Below are 21,349 nucleotides of genomic sequence, written 5' to 3'. Positions count from 1 at the left end.
TTATGTTTTGTTTGAAATGCACATCATTTGAACATAACTCATCACACCATCTAAGCCCAAGGGCAGTGTGGCCAGGTACAACTTGCTTCCTAAAGGCTGCATTCATATCTTCCAAGCTGTTTGAAATTAGTTATAAATGTAGGAGCTGCTTCTCTATTAAAAACAACAACTGCACAATAGATATTCTAAAGTGCTTCACAACCTCTCTCTACACAGAGAAAGAGACAGTCACAGGCCTCCCTCTCTGCCACTGTCACAACTGCAGCAATGCTCCCTCGATGTGCATGAGTTAGATACACACTGAGAAGAATTGTGCATACCAATGTATGAGCATACAGCTGCTCTGTATGACAACAGACCCTGACTGGGCCAGGGTCAAGTGGAGGAACTCTATATGCACATATAACTCCTCATGTATATAAAATGTGCAGAACTTATGAAAGCATAGCATCAGAACACAGCCGAGGACTGGGCTAAACACATGTCCACACAGCCACATGGCCCTCTCCACAGGTCCCTTCTATGCATGGAAGAGGTTGTGTGAACTTCCATGCTGTTGCTGTGCTAGTTGAGATGTGGGTGCTTCGCATGTGCACCAGTAGATTCCTCACAAGCTAAACATGTGAACTGACTCAGTTAAAAGGTTTGATATGAGAGGTGATAACACAAGTAGTGTCTATGCTGTTTGCTTCTGTTGTTTTTTTCATTCATCATTTTTTTTCATTCATCACATGTTATTTTAACTTTCAAAAGTTTCCCTTCTTGCCTCCGCCAACCAAAGATGCTGCCTCCCTTTAATAATAAATAATTAAATAAACAAAAATAGAATAAAAAATAGCAATGCACATACAGAGTATGAAAATAGCTGAAATACAACAAAGAAACAGTCACCGAGAAAATAATGATACCACATTCAGGGTGATGAATTGAGCAGTGGGCATGATTCCTCAAACAGTTCTTTTCTAGATTTTCTGAAATTTATTTTCCCTTTGCAGTGTGTTAAATAGGGCCTGTTAGTGAGCTGCCAATTATAGGAGTTCTTGTATCCATCCCTTAATGTCTGGTGTGTTTCTGTGAGATTTACAGTATTGCTGTCAGCTTAGCTCTATTGAACCAACTCCCCATTATGGCTTGCTTTGTTTAATAGCTCATTTGCACATACAAGACACCTGATAATGGATATGAATCAGTGAACTGGCTGGTGTTCTACGGGGTCATGTGCCTACAATCAAGCAAGAACAGCTCACTGACAGAAGAACATTTTAAAATGGGATAGCAAAATGTCAGAGAGGTTCATAAACAAGGAAGCAAGTAAAATACATCTCAGAGACATTATATCCACAACATGTCACTTACAATCTCATTTTTAATTTTCCTGAGGCTATAATCACACATACCTAGGAGGAAGCCCTGCTAAACTCAAGGGAACTTCTGAGTAGACATGCCTAGAGTTTCACTGTGAAGTTTTAACTATGATTTATATGTGTTGGAATCAATGTTCAATTATGGAACTGGATTTTTTAAAATGTAGGCTAATGATCCAATTGTCTCTGCTGAGGCAACAGGTCTATAAGACTGAGCACTAGGATCCAGGTCCAGCCCTATCATGAGGCAGAGTGAGGCAGTTGCCTCAAGTGGCAGCTGCTGAGGTGGGGAAAGTAGCTAGGCCAGAGCTGTGAGTTTTTTTCTGGGAGAGTCTGAGGCAGAAAAAAGCTCCAGAATTAGAGGCAGAAGCTGAAGCAGGAGAGTGGGAGGAGGGGGCCAAGAGACAGAGATGAGAAAGTAAAGAGTCATGGGTGTCTCCTCCTCCTGTTGTGACATGCTCCCCTTCCCCCCATCTCCCAGAACCAGAAGAGGGCTGAAATGGGTGGAGCAGTGACAGGCTTCACCAGGTGTAGTCTCCAATTGCTTGGGAAAAGCCCTGGAGAGGAGGGGACTTAGATGACTGTGGGGAGGTGAGGACTTTCAGCATCAGCAACTCATTCATGGGGAAAGGCCTACCATGGATGAGCCTCTGTGCTCATTAAGTGTGCTAATGAAAGAGCTAACTCCAAATTTGAATGGTGTGATTCACTGCTGGCCTGCTCTCTGACACATGGTTATGGAGGTTGTCATGACAAGCAGGAGCATTTTAAAATATACCACTGCATTTACAGCTAATTTCAAGGACACAGGATGTGATTGTTTTTTCTCCAGGCCCTTTTTGTGGCATCCATCAAGGCCATTGGACTCCACAAACATACATATACACCCTCCAATTTCCTTCAGCACAGAATCCGTTGCTGAGGGTTTTCTCTTTTGGGGTCCTAGTGCTCTCAATTTTCTCTCCAAACAACACAGGTCATAAGATATCAAATGGAAAACAACTGAATAAGATAATGCTCCCTGCGAGTTTCACCTCAGTGAGTGCATTATTCTGACATTTAGCCACTTTAAATGTGCTGAAGATAACCCAAGGGCACATAATAACAACAATGTGGCATCAAATATTATTTGATAAATGCATTTCTTGTCGGCATCTATCTGATATGATGGTAATGGGGAGAAGATTTATGGACAGCTAGTCTCCTAGGTACTTTTATTTTTCTTTAGTTCAACAAACACTCTTTGACTCCTCCACAGTAATTGCCTCAGGGCTGCAAGAATATTTTATCTTTAAACATCTTTATAACAGCAGAGGGGCAATGAGATTCTTCCTCGATAAAGATTCAGGAAAAGGAAACCATCCAGAATTATATCAGACATTTCTCCAGCAGCAGCTTGAGTGGCCTTCTAGGTTAGGAAGACAGTCTCCTCCATGTAAATCAGGGTTGTGGAATCTGTGGCACTTTATATGTTGCTGGGGAACAACTCCCATCATCTCTGGTCCTTGGCCATGTTGACTTGGGCGGATGAAAGTTGGAATTCAACAAGAAGGGCCATGCATTTCCCAGCCCTGATGTAAGTGGACAATGTTTTTTCCCCATATATCTCTTTGTGTAAAACACCAGCTTCTTAACAGTGCACATGTTAGGCCATCATACGGACGCTTAGTGTGCCACCACCAAATTTTTAAGGCTATACACGCCATGTACCACATAGAGTCTTAAAAATTGTGTGGTGGCATAGAGAAAATTGCCTCAACTGCACATTGAGCCACCACAATGGAGTCTCATCATCACGTGATATATAGTTGTGGAGCACTTTAATGTAGATTCGACACAGTTGCCATAATATGCAGTGGTTCTCTGCTTTTTAAAATTATTTTAATGATAATTCACCATGTCTTTGCTATTTGATAGTTTGTTGCTTTTAAAGAACATGGAGAATGTTGCAGTAGCTTATTCTAGTCATCTATTTCCATTTGGAAGACAAAAGCAATTTGTCTGAGGCGGGAACTTTCAATGCTCTTTTTATGCTGGCTCTCCTTTGTTTGCATTGTTGGTAAATATGTTTGTTACCAGTGAAGATTTAATACTTATTTCAAAGAGCAATCCCTAAGGATATGCAAATCTAAAACAGGTTCCACATAGTAGTTGGCAGCATTTCCAGGAACAATGCATGAAGGCCAGTCCATTCAATAGGTCTTAGGAGCAGGAACTGGACTGGTTCTATGACTGTGACATAACAAATAAAACCTAAAAGATATAAAGTTGCTGCTTTTGCAGGCTGTGTTGCCAAGAACTGCAACAGGTTTGGATTATAGTGATTGCAATGTTTTGTTTGGGTTTTTTAATGCTATTGAGCTCAATATTTGTTGTTGGAAAAGTTGGATTCAAATATTAAATCAACTCAATTCAGCTAGCTGATTCAGAATAAGGGCTCAAAATTACCAGCTTTTTCTTCACAAAAGATTAGGCTATAGAGAACCTAAACAGGTTAAGCAGAGGATAGAAACAGCACTTGGATGTGTAGAGTTGGATAATTGCAAGTATTGGTCTCTGGAAGGGACAAATCACATGGATCTCAAAGCTTCATCTGGGATGCCCAAGTGTCCTACTTTACAGAGGATAGTTCACTATGAGAAGGGTTGTCAGTCTTCAGTCCTCCTTTTGAGGAGCTATCAAGGTCAGTTTGAAGATGAAAACCTTAAGAAGGGTGAACAAGGTACAGTCGTACCTTGGTTTTCAAACACTCTAGTTATTGAACATTTTGGTTCCTGAACGATCGAAACCTGGAAGTGACTGTTCCTGTTTTCGAACGTTATTTTGGAAGCTGAACGTCCAACCGGGCTTCTACGGCTTACAACATAGAATTATGCCAATTTGATTTAGATACACACTTTCATAGACTCATAGAATTGTAGAGTTGGAAGGGACCACGAGGATCACCTAATCTTTCACCCAACATGTGGCTCAAACGCCCAACCCTGAGATTAAAAATCTCTTGCTTTACCGACTGAGCTAGCCCTCAGCTTCCGTATCATCCTCCTTTTTCTTTTTCTTTTTCTTGTCATACTTAAGTGACAAGCCTAGCTTAGCCTGAAAACACTTAAGGAAAAAAACACTGGTGAATACTCATGTTGCAGGTATTTGTTTGCTTATATACATTTTAGGCTGATTCTCCACCCGGAGACCTTCAAAGTGAAACGCAAGATAAAAACAGATGAAGTCTAAAATCTGAAGAAAGCAAAATAGGTGTAAAATATAGCAAAGAATCAGGAAAATAGCCTCCAACAACAAATACAACAATAAGGCAGAGCAGCAACAAATCATTCAAAACCAAAGGTCTTTAAGAGCATTAGAAGGCCCATAGCATGGAGTTCACAAAGAAAGGAGGTTCCACAACCTAGATGCTACTGCCAAGAAAGTGCTGTCCTGTGTCACTGTCCACATCTCTGATGGAAGCGAAACATTAAAGCTGAAGATCTTTACAAGGAGGCTCATATGGGTGAAGAAGGAAGGGATGTTGCTCGGTGGTAGATGTCAGGTTCAGTCCCTGACATCTCCACGTAGGTCTGGGAAAAGACTCTGGTCTGAAATCTCAGCACGCTGCCGCAAGTCACTGTCAACAAAGCTGAGCTAGATGAACCAACGGGCTGCTTTGATATTAGGCATCACCCAATGTTTCTATATAAGTGAGTCCTTTTAGGGAGTTTGCTCTATGGACCTGGCTAAGGTTAGCACTGAGAAGATCATCGTACACTGTGCATCAGAGATATTTGAGCTGTAATATGAGAAATAAAACCATTCACATTTTGGGTGGGAACAGAATGCAAATGAGCATCCGGAAGAAGAAGAGGAGGAGGAGGAGGAGGAGAAAGAGGAGGAGGAGTTTGGATTTGATATCCCACTTTATCACTACCCTAGGGCATTTCAAAGTGGCTAACAATCTCCTTTCCTTTCCTCCCCTACAACAAACACTCTGTGAGGTGAGTGGGGCTGAGAGACTTCAAAGAAGTGTGACTAGCCCAAAGTCATTCAGCAGCTGCATGTGGAGGAGCGGGGACGCAAACCCGGTTCACCAGATTACGAGTCTATCGCTCTTAACCACTACACCACACTGGATCTTAAGAATCAGAATTAATGGTGGTGTGTGAGAGAAATAACAAACTTCACATGGTACAGGCTACCTCCTGCCCAGGTGTATATTGAGGAGGGAATACCATAGTGATTTGTTGGCTTTTTCCACTCTGGACATAAAACCATTGCATGAATCACTATCTCAACTTCTCAAAAGAATATGCCAGGTTTCCTTTTTAAAACAGGCTAAACAATAGATTGCAGAGATTCGCTCCAATATAACATTAAGGCATAAGCAGCTGTTAAGGCACACTGAAGTGACAAAAATATTCTTTTAACTGAATGGGACAGAGGCTCTCATACAATCCACTTCCTTTTGCATTGCTTGTTAGAACAAACTGGCTAATTGCAGTCATCTTCCAAATTGCAAGTATGTGTGTGGGTGTAGAGAGTAGTATTACACCAAGAAACATTTTGCACTCTGTTTTTCCAGAAAATAAAAAAAACACACATCTTAATTAACCACAAACGAAACCACATGAACAAAGAAGGCAAAAATGTTTATAAAATATGATGTGATGTAATAAGTAATAATTTAAGAAACTATACATATATACTAATCCAAAATATCAATATACAATAAATAGCACTGATGGCCTCAACAACATTACAGTGTGGTGCATATATATGAGAAAGTGAGGCTGTGCTGTTATAAGTCCTGAGCATGTTTATCTCAAAGGTTCTTCTTCAGAGGATTTTTTTTGTTTTTCTTCCCACTTTTGACATCTAATCCAAATGGTAGATAGAACAACAACACTCAAGTGACTTTATTGACTGTACCTCACCAGCAGACAGTTTTCCCTGTGGTGGGAAATGGGACATGGAACTCCTGCTTTCTGAAAACTGCCAAATACTATGCATACTTGACACTTGCTGGAATATTATGCTTTAGAGAAAGATCTGCCAACTCTCTCCTTTTGTTTCCTGTGGTGGATGGACCTTGATTATTCAGCCTTCCCTTCTTATTAATATTGCTGCTCTTATTTGTACTTAAGGTGGAGTTGTATTGAGTATGTTACTAGAATATGTTTTGTTTAAGGTGTTTAAGCATGCAATAAATTTTATTTAAGTTGTTTTGTGTTTCTCTGATACTAGAAAACCAACTCAGACTTCATTACTAATGAAACACATATATGAGTTATATGTGTTTAAGTTTGCATGTGTAATTTTAAAGATTTATTTATGCATGTGATAAGATCTATATGATTTAGATTGCTATTCTGGGATATCAATCCATGTCACAACAACAACAACCAGTTGGGAATGTTTGAGGCACTATGGGTCATTCATAGGTTACTGTGATTCTTTACAGAACTACACATTCTGCCAATACGGGTAAAGATGATGCACTGACTAGTTATCCCATCATGAAGGAAAGGTGAACCAGGAGCAAGAATCTCATCTCTTTAAGCTCAGCACAATACTTGGAATATTAAGTGCACACACGTACCAAGGGTTTAAGCCCTGCAGCTGTCACGCATTGTGAAAGCTCAAAGAGGCAATGTCATTTCTTTGGGAAATGTTGTCAGAGATTAGGCAAGTGGGATGATATGGGTGCAACAAAAAAGTTGATGGAGTAAAACAGATTTTCAAAGTTTGCAAGAAGTAGCTGATGCCTCAGCTGTGACTTTCTGTGCTCTCCATTGCCTTCCCAGTATTATCCCTCCAACATTTGTTGCTAGTGCTTCTTCCAATGTCTTCTGCACAGAAAAAATAATGTCAGACACTTTGCTTTTCTGTCCCTGGTTTGCTTCCAGCCACATACTGGTTACACTAAATTATGTTTGACAGTTCTTGCACTTGGGCTTTTGCTCCTTATCAGCATAATTGCAATTGCTCCATTGGCAATGGGAATAGGCAGCTTTGATTTGGCACTGTACCCTTGCAACAGAAAACAGGGCGCGGTGCAAGAAGCTTCTTTAAAAGGAAGGATGCCCTTCAGGGTTGTAAGACAGAATTAAAGGACACAAAGGCAGACTCCTACTGCAGTTACTGCCTGTATGCATGTTTTTAATAGTCCTGCTATTACTGTAAAAGTAATGTACAGTGTGTTGCATCTATAATCACAAAATAGTACCAAGAGGAATAGAAATGCAGGCTGTTGTGAAGCTTATATCACTTTTAAAACATTTATTCTTCCTTTTTCTTCTCACACATAATCAAATTGTGATTTTCTTAGCTCTGGCAGGGGATGAGAAAACTTGCAATTTTGTATTTTTTCCTGATTCCCTTTTTAATCTGTTCCTTTTCAATACCAAAGCAGTCAGGCTGAACTCTGATCCTCTCATTAAAACAGAATGTCTGGAAGCAAACTGAATTAAAATGATACCATTTTGTTCCAGTATATCATTCATCTTCTTGAGGACTATTTGAAATGTATTTATGGACAGTAGCTCTGGGTTATTTTCTCCTCGCCAACTTTTAAAACTCAAAATACAGAGAAAACTATATCCCTTTTAGTTAATTTGGAATGAAGCTGGAACTGTTATCATTTTAAAGTGGCATAGTTGCAGAGCTGCAATAAATGGTACAGCTACCAATAAGATGAATAAATAATTATAGAAACCAGTGATATGCCCATTCCATAGGTTTGTCTAGGCACATAGAATCCTCATGGATATCAGGGATGAAACCAGTGGGGCAGGCAGCATGGGTGTCTGTGAACAGCCCCTGCGCAGGTGTGCCAAGTGGTGGGGACTGAGGGGTCTTCAGCCCCCACCCCATTTTTACCTCCTCCCTGCCAATGTCACGTGGGGAGGAGGAGGCAGAGCGTGGACCCCGGCAGCCCCACTTTGCCTCCCTGATGATGTTGCACTAGGTGGGGGCGGGATGTGTCACATGACACGTAACATGATCCATCACGTGATGTGCCCCAACAATGTGTGGGGCAAGTTGGCACCCTTGCCCCTGTCTGGTTCCTTTGTTGGGCCTTGGAGGAAGTCAGGGAGTAGTCTACTAGCATAGGATATATCTTCCTGTGCGAAAAATATGGGAGGAGAAAAGGTGTAATAAGTCAACTTCCTTGTGTGGACTAGTCATCTGATGACTAGAACTCCGCCGGCCACTACACAGTAATGGTCAACAGAAGCCATTATGTTCTTCTGATGAAGATAGAAGATGCAGAGTATTAACACAAATGGATATGAGGTGGGGACTTTTACAAATGTGTATAGGCAAAGCATATCATGGAAATCAGAAGCTAGTTATTGTTGCTTTTACATGGCATTTCCCTGGCTATTACGTTTACCAGAATCGTCATGTCCAGCTTCTATCATGAAAACTGACACAAGATGCTCAGAGGAAAGATTAATACCAACAACTGGAGTGGGATGTCTGTGGAGCTAATGCACAGGACAGTTGGTCATCAATCCCATGCGAAACAAAATGATGGAACAGCCCATGAGAGCTGAGAATTCCCTGGGGGAAAGCAGAATACAGATTGTATCATACTTTACAATCACCTTCAAGGATGTTACTCACATTTAAAAATTTGTGACAAAGTGCATGTCCACTGTCACACTTATGCACATTTCTGCTTCAGACAGTATGTAGCATGTCTCCGATTCCTAGCACTCATATGCATGGCAAAACAGATACAAGTGCACTCCTCATACATGCTGTCGTACATGTGCTCTGTATATAGATGTCCTATATGTAAGTGACACCCATAGTTTCCAGATATGTGAAAGGACTATCCAGATCATGTGACCCTCCCAGACTCTGAAATGTAGACTGGACATGCCACACCCGGGCCCAGTCAATGTGTGATTGGCAGCAATCTGAGGGGGCCTACATGAGCACAGATGTAGGTCTCCTTACATGTCAACATAAATCCTGATCAATCAATATGATTGTCTCTGTTGAGGGAGCCCTACATATATTTCTATATTCCCCTTCAGGCTGATGCCAATCACAGATTGTCTGAAGGGCATGGCTGGTCTGCACATATAGGAGAAAGGCCTATCTCATATATTCTTGATGACACTTTCTTGCATTTGATGCTCACAGGTATAAAACTGAACAGGGCTATAGTAGAGCACATTGCAACAATATTAAGATGCAGGGTAAGTTGCAGAATATAATGCAGGAGAAAGAGTGAAAGAATGGGAGAATTTGACAAGATTGCCATTTTTCTTATAACATCTACTTCCACCCATAAATGTTATTTGTTCTAGATATCCCAACAAAAGTGAGAACTTATCAGTTCATTTTCATGTGCTTTGCTCCTTAAAACTCTTGCTTAAAATTCAGATTTGGTTTGATACTTTTAGGTGAAAATAATACAAATCTTGAGCTAGCAGCTATAAGTACAGTCTCATAATACCACAAACCATTAGTGTGCTTCCAACTATTTATATTAATTCATTTCCCACAAAGATCCAACTTGCAGAAGATGTGAATTCCAACACAGGGTAACAACCACTCAGGATAGCAGAGGCGCCAGCTTCTCCAGAGGATTGAGGAAGCACAATGCGACATAGTGCAAAGTCTTGGTGTCATGCGTATGATGCCGCGAGGAACCAGGGGCAGAGCTCAACAGCCTCTGAAAACTGAGGGGGCCCAAAACTCTCAAAAAATACATTGGGGGAGGCTGGAACTGCCTTGGCCCCTAGGAGTTGGAATCTATGCAGGATAGAGTCAGACAACTGGCAGCCACATTGTTGTAAAGGGGTGGGTGGAAAAACAGGGCTTAATCCTGAGGCGAAAGGCCAGAGGCACGTTCCTCCACATAAGGACCACACAGTAAGCTTTAAGACACCATGTGTCTCCCAGGCAGCTAACCATTCTATTCATGACAGTGGATGAAAACAGATACTTTTCCCTCCTGTCTGCAAGCTAACACAGATAAAAGTGCTCTAAAGATCCCCATGTGGTGGCTATAGTACAGTAGTTAACTAGCAGTGGGGTCTTTCATGTGTTAAACCCCTGTGGATGACCCAGTTCTACAAAGATCTCACTCTGAAGTAGTTGCAAATGCAGCAGAGAAGGAAAGTAATCACCTGAATATAAGAGCTTTTGGACAACTGAGTACAGAGATGGTGATACAACCTAGAATAACTTGTTCTTAGGGCTGATTAGTACTGTAATTCAAAATCATTGACTTCCTTTCCTTTTTGGTATGCTGGACAAATGCAATCCTATACATGTCTACTCAGCCCAAAAGGAACATAGGGTGCAACTTTACACTGAGTTGGACTTTTGCTCCAACCGGTTCAGAATTGTCTATGCTACAAGTAGCCAATGTGGTAGCCTCCAGATGTTGGACTACAGCACCCATAATGCATGACATTGATCATGCTGCAGTGTATGAAAACCCCACAATATAATCCACTGTTGTTATCCAGCCTCTTGGTGTGGTGGTGCGTGTGCATTTTTTTTTGGGGGGGGGGGGAGGGATGCAGTTAAGCTGTGAAAACCATCTGAAATACCAAATCTGGTTTTGCATCAAGAACTAAAATCAGTTGATGAAAGACCTACGGTAACATATCTGGTTTACAGCTGCAAGTTCTTTGCATGGTTTAGGACTGGCTTTGGGGGAAGCAGGGGTCTTGTGACTAACAGCTTTGTGGCAGGCAGAAATTGAACATCAAGCTTGCCTAGTATGTAAATACTATTATGTTGAAAGCTTAACCAGTTGGCATTCTGTCTGTCGGACATCTTATTATTTATGTGGGGCCACTGATTTATTTTTGGACCCTCCATCCCACCTGCAATATTTTTTAGCTACAAAGCACCAGCAAATTTGTTTCCTCTTTCATAAGCACACTGGAGGGCTGAATCCATCTGCAGTGCACTGGGTCAAAAAAAAAAAAAAATCCCATGCTGTTTGGTACTGGTTGGTTTGTTTTGATGACCAAATAGTTTAAAACAATCAGATTCTATTCTGCAGCAGTGAGTTAAAATGTTGAAGTCACATTTGGAGAAATTAATTTGCACATCTGAAGGTAGAATTTGCATGGGAAATGTGTGAAACTCCGAATTGCTTTGGAAAAGGTTCTTCCCACAACCAACCACTGCTACTGTTAGGAATAGATACAGTTACTTCAGCAGTCATTAATTCAATGAATAACTTTCTCCAAAACAGATTCTGACTGCTTCATGAAGTTTTAATTTACATCTGTAATATATTTTTTAAAATCCTAAACAGCTTTGAGCCAGGAGTTAAAAGCCAAGGCAGACTGTTCTTCCAGGCACTTATTTCTTCATGCAATAAATTACACACAATATTTACGTACCTGCCAAGACATGCATTTGAAGTGAGACTAATAGCTGGCATGCTCTCAAAATTTAAAGCAGTACTGACACACTTTTTAAACAACCCCCTCCCAAATGGAAAATAGCTTTGGATTTAGATTTCAGTATAACCTTTGTTCTAAAGCATAGCTCAACAGGTTCATCCGTTTAATAACACTCACTCTATGCATGGCAACAATAGCCTGTTTCACCAAGTGACCTGAACATTTTTCAGCTGTGCTAACCTCTTGTTATATGCTTTTATTGAATTCACCTTCCGTGTGGTATCATTGACAATGAAGCCACTCAAATCCTCAGATAAATACAAAGGTGGTGTCAATAAACTATGGGAAATCACTGAGAAGCAGTCAGAGCCACTCATACACTAAAAATTTCTTTGCTTTGCTTTCTCAGTGGCTTGGCCTTGGACCAAAACATTATGTTGTGGAAGCAGAAGTACTTTCTGCTCCTGCTGCCCTTAACACACACACACACACACACACACACACACACACACACACTGCAAAAATAAAATAAAATAAAATAAAGCTTCTCTAGAGACTAGACAGTATCCTGATTCCCTGGAGACAATGTTAAGGGCACAGGGCTGCAGATGGGTGGGGGGTTAATAACGTCACACATACACTATTCATAAGCAGAGGTGGGATTTTTTGTATCCAATGAAAACTAAACTTCCTCAGTATGGAGGATCCAACAGCCTGCAATGCAGGAATCTTTCACCCAACGTGGGGCTCAAACCCATGACTCTGAGATTAAGAGTCTCATACTCTACCAACTAGGGACACGGGTGGCACTGAGGGTTAAACCACAGAGCCTAGGACTTGCCGATCAGAAGGTCGGTGGTTCGAATCTCCGCGACAGGGTGAGCTCCTGTTGCTCAGTCCCAGCTCCTGCCAACCTACCAGTTTGAAAGTATGTCAAAGTGCAAGTAGATAAATAGGTTCTGGCGGGAACGTAAATGGTGTTTCCGTGTGCTGCTCTGGTTCACCAAAAGTGGCTTAGTCATGCTGGCCACATGACCCGGAAGCTATACGCTGGCTCCCTCGGCCAGTAAAGTGAGATCAGCGCCGCAACCCCAGAGTTGTCCGTGACTGGACCTAATGGTCAAGGGTCCCTTTACCTTTACTCTACCAACTGAAAGAAGAAGGAAAAGATGCTCCAGGGGATTGGAGGAACCCTCCAAAATAATATTGGAAGTGGTCCAGGGATGTGGGGGGCTCTGGCTGTGACTGACTTCTGAAAAGTCACTTTTGGCTCATTTTTCTAGTGCACAAGCTGCCCACAAAGAAATAGGTCTTTACATTGGGTGTGGATTTGAATATATGGTACATAGATTTTTCTGGGCAATAAAAAATGAGACTGCTTTGAATAAATTAACTTCCAGTGAAACTGATGAATATATCAACCACCTAATTACAGGAACACATTTCCAGTTGTAGCAATACAAATAAAACATAATCATCTTAGCCATAGGAACAAATTAAAGTCTGCACAGTAGGGAAGGAGTTTAAACACAGTCATTTCAAAGCTAGCGCTGCCATGCTGACTGGTGCATGAAAAAGTATATATCATAATTTGGCTAACTGCAGTTTTTAATTGCTACAAGCAATAATGTAGCTAAATTAGGTTGCTGGATATGTTCCACAGGTACGAAGTCAAGGGACAGGTGCCAAAATTTGGAAGAGATAGAGATGTTCTTCTAGTCAGCCCAAAGTTTGGTAAACTGCTATTTGAAAGCAACAATATAACTTAAATCAGATTATCCATTTTTACCCAGACCTATCCAGATTTACTCTTAAGCCCCATTGAGTTCAATGGGCTTCAGTTCCAAGCAAGTCTATTTAAAAATGCAGTCTAACTGGCTTTGCTTATCTTTTTCCAAGTGTTCTTTGGAGTTCAATTATTATTACAATTATGTATTAAATTTTATACCACCCTTCATACAAAGATCACAGGGCAGTTTACAATATCTTAGGCTGTCTTAGATTTAGCCACATCAGGGCTTACCAGTTGCCATAGTAACGATCTGAAGTGTGGCATTGATATCTCATGCTTTCCCCCAAGAAGCTCAGCATGGCATAAATCACTCTCCGCACCACTCTGCAATGGTCATCTGAAGTATGGTGGGCAGAGGTACATGAGAGGATTTTCTCAATTGTGGTATTAAAGTCTCTTTAATTATGGCTTTCAAAGAAAATTATTGGGTTGAACTTGAAGGTTGTTTCAGTTAAGTTGTTGGCTACTTTAATTCATCCTCACTTGTCAGCTGCATTCTTTTTATTTTTTTATTGTTATTAGCAATAATTATAGTCAACTGGCAAAAGACAAGGTATAAAGATTATATAGATATATAGATATATAGATATATAGATATATAGATAGATATATAGATATATAGATATATAACACAGAGCTTCAAAGCCATTCAAGGTTACGTCTACGATCCTTCTTCCAAATAAGCAATAACCTACTCCTTTAATAGCTTGGGTTCATGACCGAAAAGGGGAAGGAAGGGGGGGAGGAAAGATGGCTAGGCTATAAAACTATTAGCTGAATGGTTACAAGTATTCTCTTTAATGATGTAAACCTGGTGTTAGTGTCCCACTAACACAAGGAATGAAATGAGAGTAATAGACCGGTCTACCTTTTCTCTGCTGAGAAAATAAAACAGAACCCAGAAGTGACAAAATGTTCTTCTCTGTCTTATTCCCCACAGGCAGAAGCTATAACAAAAAGTGCTAATGAAAAAGAACCAAAACAAATAATTAAGATGGGCTCAGGTGGACAACTGGTACCCAGTTCATCTGGACCAACACATTCTCTCAATGATGGCTAGTGAGCCTTGGAGAAACTCAGTACAGGAAGAATCAACATCAGGTAGGAGAGTCACAGGATTGCATTACCATGCTATGCAACAAGTTTTGATAGGACAAGGTTTGTATGATATCTTTATTCCTTCTCTCTGGCAAGATAATCCTTTGAATGTATCAGCTGTTCAATAGTGGAACAGACTGTCTCTGAAGATGGTGGTCTCACCTTTGCAGAAGTTAAGCAGTGGTCAGATGATCATCTGCCAGATTTACTGTAGTTGTATCTGGCACTGTAAGTCCTGCTCTGAGCAGGAGGCTGAACCAGGTGACTCCAAGGACTCTTCCAACTCTAAGATTATATGAATCAATGCGCTAGCAACCGTTCAGGATAGAGCTCAATAGCTGTCCTGCCTCTACATGCAATGACCAAAGGAATTTGTTGGCATTCTATGAGCTTAGACACTAATGCCACAGGATAGTTTTCTAATAATATACAAGGAATGAGTCTTAATTAGACATTGTGGAGAAAAAGTCTGAGCAGGAAGATTGAGGAGGTGATGTGAGGACAGATTGAATTAGCATTAGGACAAATGTAGCATTAGGACAAATGTAGCATTAGGACAATGTAGTAAGCCAGATACAGATCATAGGCTTTCCACCACGCTGAATGCTTTGAGATGTCATAATTATGTTCTTAAAATTCATCAGAAACTGGAAATGGTTATAACTCAGGGCTAGTCAATATTTTTGGGCCTGAGGACTGCATTTACCCTTGGCCAGTCAAGAGTGGGTGTAGCCACCCCACACTCCCTTGCTCATACAGTGGGATCTTGGGTTACAGACGCTTCAGGTTACAGACGCTTCAGGTTACACACTCCGCTAACCCAGAAATAGTACCTCAGGTTAAGAACTTTGCTTCAGGATGAGAACAGAAATCGTGCAGTGGCAGCAGTGAGAGGCCCCATTAGCTAAAGTGGTGCTTCAGGTTAAGAACAGTTTCAGGTTAAGAACAGACCTCCAGAACAAAATAAGTTCTTAACCCGAGGTACCAATGTATGTCAAAACTGGAGGTGGTAAATAGAGAGCCAGAAGCAAGTTGTGCATGCAGTAAGGTAAGAAAAACCAGGGTCAAGATAACAGTTGACAGGATTTTAACAAATCCATCTTATTGATCCTCATTGACTATACAAGCTGGAATATATGATCCCAGATAGGCTTTTGTTGTTATTTAAATCAGTGTTGGGGAACTCCCAGTTCATGGACCTGCCAGATTCCTTCAAGCAGTCCATAAGGCTATTTCTAGCAAATTCCACCCATCCACCAATCATAACTGTCAGGGAACTGCCATCAGAGCCAGAGGCGGAGGGAAGGCTCCAAAGCAATGCCGGAGAGGGTCCCAGCAGGGGGAGAGGCAGCCCAGCTGCTGGGGAAGGAAATCAACGTAACACCAGGAGAGAAGGGGGGCAGAGGGGGGAATCGGAGAAAAGGCTCCAGGACTCTTCAACGGAGACTAGTGGGGAGAGCACGGGTACTCCGCTGCCCACACCCTCCCTGCGCAGAAGACTTCCGCGCAGGGAGAGTAGGAGGAGACTTGGCGTCAAATAACTTTTTTGCTGGAAGAAGTTTAAGAAACGCCCACTGACGGATTCTGCCAGCGACTGAGATGGCCACGAAGTGAAGGGCTGTCCAGACAGAAAGGGTTCAACCAGGCAACCAAGCCAAGAGTGGCGGCCACTTACGCATGAGCAACCCCCTAGAACCACTACAGCAACTGATCATTTTTATCATTCCAACACTTTCCACACTTCTTTAGGCTTTCATGTATTTTATGGGCATTTAACATATTTTACGAAAAATTATCCCACCTACTTTTGCCTTGCCTCTTGTCTCTGGCCCCACCCATCATCAGAATGTGACTTTGGAAGATTTGCCAGGCTAAAAGAGGTTCCCTAATCCTGATTTAAATCAAAGATGCTTGCGGTTTTCAGACTGAATTTGAGACTAATTGGTAAACAACATATTAAACTGTGATTTATTTATTTTTTTAAAAAAATCTTCCATAGCTGAAAGCAACTACCATCTCTTGAAAGGCTACAGAAATTGAAAAGCACAAAGAATCTCACAGATAGTTGGCTGTTTGTCAGAAAGCTCAGGCGGTATTTTTGGATTGAGTGAGGAGCAGAATATCATACTGCAAGTGTTCTTAAGATGTTGGCAGATACAAATATAGACAGTAGCTGAATGGATAGGAAACTACATATTTTTTTCCATTGCCTTCATATATCCACATTCATTCTAGACCATTTATTTCCTGGCCTGTTAGACACTAGAGATTTGATGCTTGATAATTTGATACTTGTCTTTAGAATAAATCTGAAGTCTGGGATGAATTTGGGGTGAATATAACGGCTACTTAGGTCAAAGTCCTACTGGCTCCTTATAGTAGGGGAGGGCTGTGATATTCCTCTGGGTAGTTCTTAGCATAACATCAAAGGATCTAATGGGGGTCTCTTTTTGCAGGCAAAAAGATACAGGTTCCCTGAACGCAGTCTATCAGCTTTGCATCCACCTCCTGCTGTAATCTGCATTTGTCCAGCTACACCAGCTACACCAGCAAAGCAGTTCAGGAGTAGAAACCAGGCAGACTTGCAGAAATATGATATATTATTATAGAAGAAATAAGAAGTTATAATGAAAAGTACACAACTCCTTTTTAAAGAACTGTGTTGGATTAGCTAGGTCATAGTGGGCTAATTGGATTTGGAAGCTACTTCTGGGTGCTGTTAAAATGGGTTTTCAATCTGTGATGTGGCCTCAGCAATTTTGTACAAAGGCTATTTCTCAGCTGTGTGTGTGTGTGTGTGTGTGTGTGTGTGTGTGTGTGTGTGGAGGGAGAGAGAGAGAGTCAGTCTTCTCGAACAGTATAACGTTTCTGATGTATTTTTGGTAGGTGCTGCTTATGTAATTGATCATCTTAATTAACTAATGTTGTTATCCAAAAATGATATGAAAAACATTAAACTAGTGAGCATGTGCAATAGGCAGTGTGTGGAACACCCGAAAAGGGCAGCGGCAGGGGGGAACATATAATATTTTCAGATAAATGGCCTTCACGTAATAGGGCTTTGCTGAAATCTTAGAAACTAGAGGACATTTAGAACTACAGATAGCTACAGTCCAATCTTTCATCAGAAGCACTTAGAATCATAGAATCATAGAATCATAGAGTTGGAAGAGACCACAAGGGCCATCGAGTCCAACCCCCTGCCAGCAGGAAACAAAGCAAGTCCCTTTAAGTCAAATAAGACTAATCCATGGTTAAGTGTACATAGGATTGCATCCTTATAGCATCATCCTATGCACGTGTATTCAGAACTAAGGCCCATGAAGTTGCATCACAGTGCAATCCTACATAAGCATAGCCAGACATTGGTTCTTAGTGGGTCCCATGGATCATACTCCAGGGGCACCAGCTGTAGGGAGCAGAAGTGGCTTCAGCCCTCTCAATATTTTGAGGCAGGGGTCTAAGCCCCCCCCCCAATATTGAGGGGCCGCCATCTCGCCCCCCAGGTGAGTGCCACCATGCTGGGTGGGAGGATCGGAGGGTTATTTTCTCGCCCTGCTGCAATCACCATAGTGCCAGCCCAGCCCACCAGGAGGGAGGCTTGGAGGGCGATTTTCACCCTCTGTACCCACCGCTGCGATCACCAGAGTATCTCGGCAGGCACCAGCACGTCTCGGCAGATGTGGCCTGATGGAGGGTCGGGCATTGTGCATGTGATGTCATGCACATGCAACAGCCCACCCTCCCACTGTTGGGCCCAACTTGGCACACCTGTCCAAGTTCACAGGATATATTGGTATGTATTGGTATCTGAAGTAGTGTGCATGCACACAAAAGCTTATACCAAGAACAAACTTAGTTGGTCTCTAAGGTGCTAGTGAACAATTTTTTTATTTATATATATATATTTTGACTGTGTCAAACCAACACCTACCTGAATCTAGGATATATTGGTGATTATTGAGACTACAATTCTATGCACACTGACCTGGAAGTAAATCCCATTGAACCCAACAAGACTTACTTCTGAATAAACATACCGGTAGGTAGGATTGCACTGCACTTTCCTTTGGTTTTTTACTCGTTTAGTCGTGTCTGACTCTTCGTGACCCCATGGACCAGAGCACGCCATCAATCCTGTCTTCCACTGCCTCCCGCAGTTTGGTCAAACTCATGCTGGTAGCTTCAAGAACACTATCCAACCATCTCGTCCTCTGTCATCCCCTTCTTCTTGTGCCCTCAATCTTTCCCAACATCAGGGTCTTTTTCAGGGAGCCTTCTCTTCTCATGAGGTGGCCAAAGTATCGGAGTCTCAGCTTCAGGATCAGTCCTTCCAGTGAGCACTCAGGGCTGATTTCCTGAAGAATGGATAGGTTTGATCTTCTTGCAGTTCATGGGACTCTCAAGAGTCTCCTCTAGCACCATAATTCAAAAGCATCAATTATTCGGCGATCAGCCTTCTTTATGGTCCAGCTCTCACTTCCATACATCACTACTGGGAAAACCATAGCTTTAACGATATGGACCTTTGTTGGCAAGGTGATGTCTCTGCTTTTTAACATGCTGTAATGAAAGTCATACCAATAGTTTGCAGGTCTAAATGCTAGAGTAGAAAAGAAGGAAGGAAGGAAGGAAGGAAGGAAGGAAGGAAGGAAGGAAGGAAGGAGCTTTGGTCAGGGATTGTCAACATGGTGCTCTGCAGATGTTTTGCAGTACAACACGTTTCAGTCCCAGCCATCATGGCTAATGGTAGAGGATGATGGGTATCACATAGGGTACCACATTGGTTCCCAATGACCTACACCAAAGCTTTTTCCTTACTTTCTTTCTACACCAGCATTTGCACCTACAAACCATGCTCCCCATTCATACACAATCACATTGAATGGGAAACTGCCTGTAAAGGGTTTGCTCTCAAGCTGCAATTGAGGATCTCTGCAATGGGTGAGGAGGTGCGAATGTCAGCCATGGATACTGGGGATCCCCAATGGTGTTTTCAATCATCACTGTGTCCTGAATTGGTGTGTATGTTGTAAAAGAACCCATAGCTTTCACTGAGGTCACAGTCTATTTTGGTCTGGGCAATTAATTGAAGATTTCTGTTCAAGATCTAGCAGCTCATATCACCCAAAAAGGGGGGGGGGAGGCAGAGTATTAATTTGTGAATTAAGGAAATTTAGAATTAAAGTGCAGATTTTTGCAAATAATGTTATATTCATTTTTTTTCGATAAAAGCAGATTCTCTAGTTCTTTTAATGACATTTTTGCTGGTTGAGGATTACTTTCAATGCTATAAAGCTGCTAGCTCAACACTGCATACTGAAGAGTTCAATTTTGTGGGATGCAGGTTAATCCATTTTAAATTGCCCTTAATCTTTATTACTAGATTAACAAAATGTATGTTCCCAGTTTCTTACAGATTACATGGACATAATTTGCTGGAATAGAATAGAGCTCCTTATCAAAATCTCCTAATGTGTGCACTGAACAAAAACCACTAACTGCTACAGGAAGTCTTTGAGTGGGATGAACCCATTTTTGAACACCACTATTTCTATGCTTGGCAATAAACTAAGTGCACACCACAACCAGCAACAATGCAGAAACTGTACCACGCATTGCTCTAGCATTATACCATAAAGATAGCTAAGATTTTTCATAAAAAGTGGCCCTTTTGCAAAGAAGCAAAAAATACGTCAGTAACTAACGGCTGATAATGCCAACATTATTGGCCACAGAAGGGTGATATCTAGCACTGGACAGTGATCCTATTGGCACAAGACACCTCAAAAAGTGAGATAAAACAAAAAAGGAAGGACCAGTAAAGGGAATCATTCCAACCATGATAATGGAATTTGCTGTAAAAAGAAATATTTCCTATCTATTGAGAAAACAACCTTGATGCATAGCATTTTAATGCCTTCTAGTTCACCATCTGGTGTGCTCTGGCGTGCTCTGGTCCATGGGGTCACGAAGAGTCGGATACGACTAAATGACTAAACAACAACAGTTCACCATCTTTTTAAACCATGTACATGGACCTGAATAATTCATTGCTTCATATGGGGGCAAATCAGCCATGGAATAGAACAAACCATACCATGCAATACAAAGTGTCCACAAACTGGGATGCCATCTTCCAGGACCACACACCCACAAAGGTCACATGACCCACATGAGATCGCTGCCCCCAAAAGCATTTTCTTGGGGGCAAGAGTCAGGCCCAAAAATGTGTGAGATCACAGCGGCCATTTTTGCCACCATCCTCTCGTGAGAAAAAAATGGGATGTCCCGTTTTTTCCAGGACAGTTGGTGGGTATGGGAAAACCCATCTGATAGCACCGAGTAAGAGTCAGCCCATATCTTGTGCCCAGCTACTCCTGTTGTCTTTCATCAACATTTAGTTTTTGAAAGAACATGTCCTCTGGAAGCTGCTAGGCCAAGATAATGGAATATGATCTTACCCACACAGAAGTCAAAAGACTGAAATGCATTGGACACACAAAACTAGAACGTTGGGAGGTTTTGGAGGGTGATGTCCTTTTGATACTGTTCCATTTCACACCACACCTTTTACTGAACCAAATTCCGTTTGTTCAAACTTAGGCTATGCAAGCTTTGAGGCAGAAATTGATGAGCGCTCATTCATAGCATATACAAAGAGGCTGAAATGACAGTTCATTTTGCATTCATGAATGGCCTCATTGCCTGCTCCTCCT

General features: G+C 41.6%; 1 protein-coding gene and 1 long non-coding RNA gene across 3 annotated transcripts in view; one reads left to right on the top strand and one right to left on the bottom strand.

Moving 5' to 3' along the window:
- Positions 1 to 17,131, top strand: part of LOC309349743 — a 65,051-nt gene extending 47,920 nt beyond the window's left edge. The window contains exons 2-3 of the long non-coding RNA XR_014160157.1: positions 14,473 to 14,633; positions 17,087 to 17,131. This is a non-coding gene — a long non-coding RNA (uncharacterized lncRNA). The remainder of the gene's footprint in view (positions 1 to 14,472; positions 14,634 to 17,086) is intronic.
- Positions 1 to 21,349, bottom strand: part of MTNR1A (melatonin receptor 1A) — an 86,437-nt gene that overhangs the window by 7,350 nt on the left and 57,738 nt on the right. The window lies entirely within an intron of this gene.

Source organism: Podarcis erhardii, assembly GCF_964252035.2.
Source record: "Podarcis erhardii genome assembly, chromosome: 9".
NCBI classification, from domain to species: Eukaryota; Metazoa; Chordata; class Lepidosauria; order Squamata; family Lacertidae; genus Podarcis; species Podarcis erhardii.
The sequence above is the reverse complement of the archived record's forward strand: the minus strand, read 5'-3'. Positions and strand labels throughout refer to the sequence as shown.